The following is a 9,615-nucleotide window of genomic DNA, read 5'->3' on the forward strand; positions in this document are numbered from 1 at the left end:
TTTTTAGTTTTTCGCCGGGCGTCGCAATGCTATTTGAATTAACCTTTTGCCCGTTTGCGTTCTCGTCGGGGCCGGGCCGGGCCGGGGTGCGTTGCCCGCACTACCGCGCGCGCCGGGGCGACACCGAGCGCGCACCCGAGGCGCCCCGAGCACACAGGCCACGGTGCAACCCGGGCGTTGTGCGCGCACCCCGGTGCGCCCGAGGTGCTGCGCGCGCACCCAGGTGAAATCGGTGTGCACCTCGGCCAGTGCGCGCTCGGTCGAGTCGCGCACGTTGGCCAAGGTGCACGGTGATGTTTCTTACTCTAAGGTTCCGCACCAGACGCCCGGGACAGGTGAGCGAAGCTGGGCGGGGCCGGGTGCGCGCCCGGGGCAGGTGCACGCAGCTGGAGAGAGCTTTGGAGCGCACCAGAGGTGCGCACCTTGGAGCACACTTCGGAGCGCACCAATGATGCGCTCCATTCAAAAGTTTCCTGAAAAGGCAAAAAAAGTTGAGATTATAGAATTTCCCACTTGAGAGATTGTAAAAAAAAAAAATTTAAAATGAAGGAAACGCGGGTGCCAAGGTGTGCGCGCCCGGGTGCGCAGCCCAGCCAAGGTGTGCGCACCAAGGCGCCCACCCTGGCGAAGGTGCACGCAAGGTGCGCACCCGAGGCAAACCGGACAATTAACCCAACTTTCGACTTCGCGCGCACCTGCGCACCTTGGAGCGCACTTCGGAGCGCTCCTTGGTGCGCACCAATCTTGGGCACCTCGGAGTGCACCATGGCGCCCACCAAGGTGCGCACCCGGGGCAAACCGAGCTTCGACTTCGTGCGCACCTTGGAGGCGCCCACCAAGGTGCGCAGCCCAGCCAAGGCGTGCGCATCAAGGTGCGCACCCGGGGCAAACCGAGCTCCGACTTCGTACGCACCATGGAGCGCACAAAAGGTGCGCAACCCAGCCAAGGTGTGCGCACCCCGGGCAAACCGAGCTCCGAATCGTGCGCACCAGAGGTGCACGCCATCGTGCGCACCTTGGAGCACACTTCGGAGCCCTCCTTGGTGCGCACCGATGTTGCGCACCTCGGAGCGCACCCGGGGAAAACAATGCAATTAACCCGACTTTTGACTTCGTGCGCACCTCGAAGCGCTCTCGGGTTCGCACCTCGGAGCACACCGAGGTGCGCACCTTTGATGCGCTGCCTTCACCAATTTCCAGAAAAGGCAAGAAAACATTGAGAAGGTGTGCGCACCGAGGTGCCCACCCTGGCGAAGGTGCACGCGAGGTGCGCACCCGGGGCAAACCGGGCTCCGACTTCGTGCACGCCATGCTGCGCACCTTGGAGGGCCATGGTGCGCACCTTGGAGCAAACTTCGGAGCGCTCAATGGTGCCCAACCCAGCCAAGGTGCCCACCGCGGCGAAGGTGCACGCGAGGTGCGCACCCGGGGCAAACCGGGCTCCGACTTCGTGCACGCCGCACCTTGGAGCACACTTCGGAGCGCTCCTTGGTGCGCACCAGGGCGCGCAAACCAGCCGAGGTGCCCACCCCGGCGAAGGTGCACGCGAGGTGCGCACCCGGGGCAAACCGGGCTCCGACTTCGTGCACGCCATGGTGCGCACCCGGGGCAAACCGGGCTCCGACTTCGTGCACGCCATGGTGCGCACCCGGGGCAAACCGGACTCCGACTTCGTGCAGGCCGCACCTTGGAGCACACTTCGGAGCGCTCCTTGGTGCGCACCATGGTGCCCACCAGGGCGCGCAACCCAGCCAAGGTCTGCACACCAAGGTGCCCACCCCGGCGAAGGTGCACGCGAGGTGCGCACCCGGGGCAAACCGGGCTCCGACTTCGTGCACGCCATGGTGCCCACCGCGGCGAAGGTGCACGCGAGGTGCGCACCCGGGGCAAACCGGGCTCCGACTTCGTGCACGGCGCACCTTGGAGCACACTTCGGAGCGCTCCTTGGTGCGCACCATGGTGCCCACCAGGGCGCGCAACCCAGCCAAGGTGTGCGCACCAAGGTGCACGCGAGGTGCGCACCCGGGGCAAACCGGGGTCCGACTTCGTGCACGCCGCACCTTGGAGCACACATCGGGGCGCTCCCGGGTTCGCACCGTGGTGGGCACCTCGGAGCACACCAAGGTGGGCAGCGAGGTGCGCACCTTTGATGCGATGCCTTCACTAATTTCCATAAAAGGCAAAAAAAAACGAGATTTTAAAATTTCCGTTTTGAAAGATAGTGAAAAAAAGGGAATGCTGGTGCCATCTTGAGCCCGCCCTGGTGCGCAGCCCAGCCAAGGTGTGCGCACCAAGGTGCCCACCCTGGCGAAGGTGCGCGCCCGGGCAATTAACCCAACTTCCAACCTCGCGCGCGCCAGGGTGGGAGCGCACCCAACAACCGGGCCTGGGAAGAGCCAATGCGAGAAACCCCACCAAACGCTCTGACAAAAAAAGAGGGGGCGCTCCAGTAACCCCGCTTCGGAGCGCACCCTGGGCAAACCCAGCCAAGGTGCCCACCCCGGCCAAGGTGCAGGCGAGGTGCGCACCCGGGGCAAACCGGGCTCCGACAACGTGCACGCCGCACCTTGGAGCACACTTCGTAGCGCTCCCGGGTGCGCACCTTTGATGCGCTGCCTTCACTAATTTCCAGAAAAGGCAAAAAAAAAAGGAGATTTTGAAATTTCCGTTTTGAAAGATAGTGAAAAAAACGGAACGCGGGTGCCATCTTGAGCCCGCCCTGGTGCGCAGCCCAGGCAAGGTGCCCACCCTGGCAAAGGTGCGCACCCGGGCAATTAACCCTACTTCCGACTTCGTGCGCGCCAGGGTGGCAACCGGGCCTGGGAAGAGCCAATGCGAGAAACCCCACCAAACGCTCCGACAAAAAAAGAGGCGGCGCTCCAATAACCCCGCTTCGGAGCGCAGCCGGGGCAAACCCAGCCAAGGTGCCCACCCCGACGAAGGTGCACGCGAGGAGCGCACCCGGGGCAAACCGGGCTCCGACAACGTGCACGCAGCACCTTGGAGCACACTTCGAAGCACTCCCGGGTGCCCACCGGCGTTGCGCACCGTGGTGGGCAGCGAGGTGCGCACCTTTGATGCGCTGCCTTCACTAATTTCCAGAAAAAGGCAAAAAAAAATGAGATTTTAAAATTTCCGTTTTGAAAGATAGTGAAAAAAAAGGAACGCGGGTGCCATCTTGAGCCCGCCCTGGTGCGCAGCCCAGGCAAGGCATGCGCACCAAGGTGCCCACCCGAGGTGCACACCCGGGGCAAACCGGGCTCCGACTTCGTGCAGGCCGCACCTTGGAGCACACTTCGGAGCGCTCCTTGGTGCGCACCATGGTGCCCACCAGGGCGCGCAACCCAGCCAAGGTCTGCACACCAAGGTGCCCACCCCGGCGAAGGTGCACGCGAGGTGCGCACCCGGGGCAAACCGGGCTCCGACTTCGTGCACGCCATGGTGCCCACCGCGGCGAAGGTGCACGCGAGGTGCGCACCCGGGGCAAACCGGGCTCCGACTTCGTGCACGGCGCACCTTGGAGCACACTTCGGAGCGCTCCTTGGTGCGCACCATGGTGCCCACCAGGGCGCGCAACCCAGCCAAGGTGTGCGCACCAAGGTGCACGCGAGGTGCGCACCCGGGGCAAACCGGGGTCCGACTTCGTGCACGCCGCACCTTGGAGCACACATCGGGGCGCTCCCGGGTTCGCACCGTGGTGGGCACCTCGGAGCACACCAAGGTGGGCAGCGAGGTGCGCACCTTTGATGCGATGCCTTCACTAATTTCCATAAAAGGCAAAAAAAAACGAGATTTTAAAATTTCCGTTTTGAAAGATAGTGAAAAAAAGGGAATGCTGGTGCCATCTTGAGCCCGCCCTGGTGCGCAGCCCAGCCAAGGTGTGCGCACCAAGGTGCCCACCCTGGCGAAGGTGCGCGCCCGGGCAATTAACCCAACTTCCAACCTCGCGCGCGCCAGGGTGGGAGCGCACCCAACAACCGGGCCTGGGAAGAGCCAATGCGAGAAACCCCACCAAACGCTCTGACAAAAAAAGAGGGGGCGCTCCAGTAACCCCGCTTCGGAGCGCACCCTGGGCAAACCCAGCCAAGGTGCCCACCCCGGCCAAGGTGCAGGCGAGGTGCGCACCCGGGGCAAACCGGGCTCCGACAACGTGCACGCCGCACCTTGGAGCACACTTCGTAGCGCTCCCGGGTGCGCACCTTTGATGCGCTGCCTTCACTAATTTCCAGAAAAGGCAAAAAAAAAAGGAGATTTTGAAATTTCCGTTTTGAAAGATAGTGAAAAAAATGGAACGCGGGTGCCATCTTGAGCCCGCCCTGGTGCGCAGCCCAGGCAAGGTGCCCACCCTGGCAAAGGTGCGCACCCGGGCAATTAACCCTACTTCCGACTTCGTGCGCGCCAGGGTGGCAAACCGGGCTCCGACTTCGTGCAGGCCGCACCTTGGAGCACACTTCGGAGCGCTCCTTGGTGCGCACCATGGTGCCCACCAGGGCGCGCAACCCAGCCAAGGTCTGCACACCAAGGTGCCCACCCCGGCGAAGGTGCACGCGAGGTGCGCACCCGGGGCAAACCGGGCTCCGACTTCGTGCACGCCATGGTGCCCACCGCGGCGAAGGTGCACGCGAGGTGCGCACCCGGGGCAAACCGGGCTCCGACTTCGTGCACGGCGCACCTTGGAGCACACTTCGGAGCGCTCCTTGGTGCGCACCATGGTGCCCACCAGGGCGCGCAACCCAGCCAAGGTGTGCGCACCAAGGTGCACGCGAGGTGCGCACCCGGGGCAAACCGGGGTCCGACTTCGTGCACGCCGCACCTTGGAGCACACATCGGGGCGCTCCCGGGTTCGCACCGTGGTGGGCACCTCGGAGCACACCAAGGTGGGCAGCGAGGTGTGCACCTTTGATGCGATGCCTTCACTAATTTCCATAAAAGGCAAAAAAAAACGAGATTTTAAAATTTCCGTTTTGAAAGATAGTGAAAAAAAGGGAATGCTGGTGCCATCTTGAGCCCGCCCTGGTGCGCAGCCCAGCCAAGGTGTGCGCACCAAGGTGCCCACCCTGGCGAAGGTGCGCGCCCGGGCAATTAACCCAACTTCCAACCTCGCGCGCGCCAGGGTGGGAGCGCACCCAACAACCGGGCCTGGGAAGAGCCAATGCGAGAAACCCCACCAAACGCTCTGACAAAAAAAGAGGGGGCGCTCCAGTAACCCCGCTCCGGAGCGCACCCTGGGCAAACCCAGCCAAGGTGCCCACCCCGGCCAAGGTGCAGGCGAGGTGCGCACCCGGGGCAAACCGGGCTCCGACAACGTGCACGCCGCACCTTGGAGCACACTTCGTAGCGCTCCCGGGTGCGCACCTTTGATGCGCTGCCTTCACTAATTTCCAGAAAAGGCAAAAAAAAAAGGAGATTTTGAAATTTCCGTTTTGAAAGATAGTGAAAAAAACGGAACGCGGGTGCCATCTTGAGCCCGCCCTGGTGCGCAGCCCAGGCAAGGTGCCCACCCTGGCAAAGGTGCGCACCCGGGCAATTAACCCTACTTCCGACTTCGTGCGCGCCAGGGTGGCAAACCGGGCTCCGACTTCGTGCAGGCCGCACCTTGGAGCACACTTCGGAGCGCTCCTTGGTGCGCACCATGGTGCCCACCAGGGCGCGCAACCCAGCCAAGGTCTGCACACCAAGGTGCCCACCCCGGCGAAGGTGCACGCGAGGTGCGCACCCGGGGCAAACCGGGCTCCGACTTCGTGCACGCCATGGTGCCCACCGCGGCGAAGGTGCACGCGAGGTGCGCACCCGGGGCAAACCGGGCTCCGACTTCGTGCACGGCGCACCTTGGAGCACACTTCGGAGCGCTCCTTGGTGCGCACCATGGTGCCCACCAGGGCGCGCAACCCAGCCAAGGTGTGCGCACCAAGGTGCACGCGAGGTGCGCACCCGGGGCAAACCGGGGTCCGACTTCGTGCACGCCGCACCTTGGAGCACACATCGGGGCGCTCCCGGGTTCGCACCGTGGTGGGCACCTCGGAGCACACCAAGGTGGGCAGCGAGGTGCGCACCTTTGATGCGATGCCTTCACTAATTTCCATAAAAGGCAAAAAAAAACGAGATTTTAAAATTTCCGTTTTGAAAGATAGTGAAAAAAAGGGAATGCTGGTGCCATCTTGAGCCCGCCCTGGTGCGCAGCCCAGCCAAGGTGTGCGCACCAAGGTGCCCACCCTGGCGAAGGTGCGCGCCCGGGCAATTAACCCAACTTCCAACCTCGCGCGCGCCAGGGTGGGAGCGCACCCAACAACCGGGCCTGGGAAGAGCCAATGCGAGAAACCCCACCAAACGCTCTGACAAAAAAAGAGGGGGCGCTCCAGTAACCCCGCTCCGGAGCGCACCCTGGGCAAACCCAGCCAAGGTGCCCACCCCGGCCAAGGTGCAGGCGAGGTGCGCACCCGAGGCAAACCGGGCTCCGACAACGTGCACGCCGCACCTTGGAGCACACTTCGTAGCGCTCCCGGGTGCGCACCTTTGATGCGCTGCCTTCACTAATTTCCAGAAAAGGCAAAAAAAAAAGGAGATTTTGAAATTTCCGTTTTGAAAGATAGTGAAAAAAACGGAACGCGGGTGCCATCTTGAGCCCGCCCTGGTGCGCAGCCCAGGCAAGGTGCCCACCCTGGCAAAGGTGCGCACCCGGGCAATTAACCCTACTTCCGACTTCGTGCGCGCCAGGGTGGCAACCGGGCCTGGGAAGAGCCAATGCGAGAAACCCCACCAAACGCTCCGACAAAAAAAGAGGCGGCGCTCCAATAACCCCGCTTCGGAGCGCAGCCGGGGCAAACCCAGCCAAGGTGCCCACCCCGACGAAGGTGCACGCGAGGTGCGCACCCGGGGCAAACCGGGCTCCGACAACGTGCACGCAGCACCTTGGAGCACACTTCGAAGCACTCCCGGGTGCCCACCGGCGTTGCGCACCGTGGTGGGCAGCGAGGTGCGCACCTTTGATGCGCTGCCTTCACTAATTTCCAGAAAAAGGCAAAAAAAAATGAGATTTTAAAATTTCCGTTTTGAAAGATAGTGAAAAAAAAGGAACGCGGGTGCCATCTTGAGCCCGCCCTGGTGCGCAGCCCAGGCAAGGCATGCGCACCAAGGTGCCCACCCGAGGTGCACACCCGGGGCAAACCGGGCTCCGACTTCGTGCAGGCCGCACCTTGGAGCACACTTCGGAGCGCTCCTTGGTGCGCACCATGGTGCCCACCAGGGCGCGCAACCCAGCCAAGGTCTGCACACCAAGGTGCCCACCCCGGCGAAGGTGCACGCGAGGTGCGCACCCGGGGCAAACCGGGCTCCGACTTCGTGCACGCCATGGTGCCCACCGCGGCGAAGGTGCACGCGAGGTGCGCACCCGGGGCAAACCGGGCTCCGACTTCGTGCACGGCGCACCTTGGAGCACACTTCGGAGCGCTCCTTGGTGCGCACCATGGTGCCCACCAGGGCGCGCAACCCAGCCAAGGTGTGCGCACCAAGGTGCACGCGAGGTGCGCACCCGGGGCAAACCGGGGTCCGACTTCGTGCACGCCGCACCTTGGAGCACACATCGGGGCGCTCCCGGGTTCGCACCGTGGTGGGCACCTCGGAGCACACCAAGGTGGGCAGCGAGGTGCGCACCTTTGATGCGATGCCTTCACTAATTTCCATAAAAGGCAAAAAAAAACGAGATTTTAAAATTTCCGTTTTGAAAGATAGTGAAAAAAAGGGAATGCTGGTGCCATCTTGAGCCCGCCCTGGTGCGCAGCCCAGCCAAGGTGTGCGCACCAAGGTGCCCACCCTGGCGAAGGTGCGCGCCCGGGCAATTAACCCAACTTCCAACCTCGCGCGCGCCAGGGTGGGAGCGCACCCAACAACCGGGCCTGGGAAGAGCCAATGCGAGAAACCCAACCAAACGCTCTGACAAAAAAAGAGGGGGCGCTCCAGTAACCCCGCTTCGGAGCGCACCCTGGGCAAACCCAGCCAAGGTGCCCACCCCGGCCAAGGTGCAGGCGAGGTGCGCACCCGGGGCAAACCGGGCTCCGACAACGTGCACGCCGCACCTTGGAGCACACTTCGTAGCGCTCCCGGGTGCGCACCTTTGATGCGCTGCCTTCACTAATTTCCAGAAAAGGCAAAAAAAAAAGGAGATTTTGAAATTTCCGTTTTGAAAGATAGTGAAAAAAACGGAACGCGGGTGCCATCTTGAGCCCGCCCTGGTGCGCAGCCCAGGCAAGGTGCCCACCCTGGCAAAGGTGCGCACCCGGGCAATTAACCCTACTTCCGACTTCGTGCGCGCCAGGGTGGCAACCGGGCCTGGGAAGAGCCAGTGCGAGAAACCCCACCAAACGCTCCGACAAAAAAAGAGGCGGCGCTCCAATAACCCCGCTTCGGAGCGCAGCCGGGGCAAACCCAGCCAAGGTGCCCACCCCGACGAAGGTGCACGCGAGGTGCGCACCCGGGGCAAACCGGGCTCCGACAACGTGCACGCAGCACCTTGGAGCACACTTCGAAGCACTCCCGGGTGCCCACCGGCGTTGCGCACCGTGGTGGGCAGCGAGGTGCGCACCTTTGATGCGCTGCCTTCACTAATTTCCAGAAAAAGGCAAAAAAAAATGAGATTTTAAAATTTCCGTTTTGAAAGATAGTGAAAAAAAAGGAACGCGGGTGCCATCTTGAGCCCGCCCTGGTGCGCAGCCCAGGCAAGGCATGCGCACCAAGGTGCCCACCCGAGGTGCACACCCGGGGCAAACCGGGCTCCGACTTCGTGCAGGCCGCACCTTGGAGCACACTTCGGAGCGCTCCTTGGTGCGCACCATGGTGCCCACCAGGGCGCGCAACCCAGCCAAGGTCTGCACACCAAGGTGCCCACCCCGGCGAAGGTGCACGCGAGGTGCGCACCCGGGGCAAACCGGGCTCCGACTTCGTGCACGCCGCACCTTGGAGCACACATCGGAGCGCTCCCAGGTTCGCACCAGCGTTGCGCACCTTTGATGCGCTGCCTTCACTAATTTCCAGAAAAGGCAAAAAAAAACGAGATTTTAAAATTTCCGTTCTGAAAGATAGTGAAAAAAACGGAACGCGGGTGCCATCTTGAGCCCTTCCTGGTGCGCAGCCCAGGCAAGTTGTGCGCACCAAGGTGCCCACCCTGGCGGAGGTGCGCGCCCGGGGCAATCCGGGCTCCGACTTCGTGCACTGCATGGTGCCCACCAAGGCGCGCAACCCAGCCAAGGTGCCCACCGCAGCGAAGGTGCACGCGAGGTGCACACCCGGGGCAAACCGGGCTCCGACTTCGTGCACGCCGCACCTTGGAGCACACTTCAGAGCGCTCCTTGGTGCGCACCAGGGCGCGCAACCCAGCCAAGGTCTGCACACCAAGGTGCTCACCCCGGCGAAGGTGCACGCGAGGTGCGCACCCGGGGCAAACCGGGCTCGGACTTCGTGCACGCCGCACCTTGGAGCACACATCGGAGCGCTCCCGGGTTCGCACCAGCATTGCGCACCTTTGATGCGCTGCCTTCACTAATTTCCAGAAAAGGCAAAAAAAAAAAAAAAACGAGATTTTAAAATTTCCGTTTTGAAAGATAGTGAAAAAAACGGAACGCG

Source organism: Cryptomeria japonica, unplaced genomic scaffold, assembly GCF_030272615.1.
Source record: "Cryptomeria japonica unplaced genomic scaffold, Sugi_1.0 HiC_scaffold_20, whole genome shotgun sequence".
Taxonomy (NCBI): domain Eukaryota; kingdom Viridiplantae; phylum Streptophyta; class Pinopsida; order Cupressales; family Cupressaceae; genus Cryptomeria; species Cryptomeria japonica.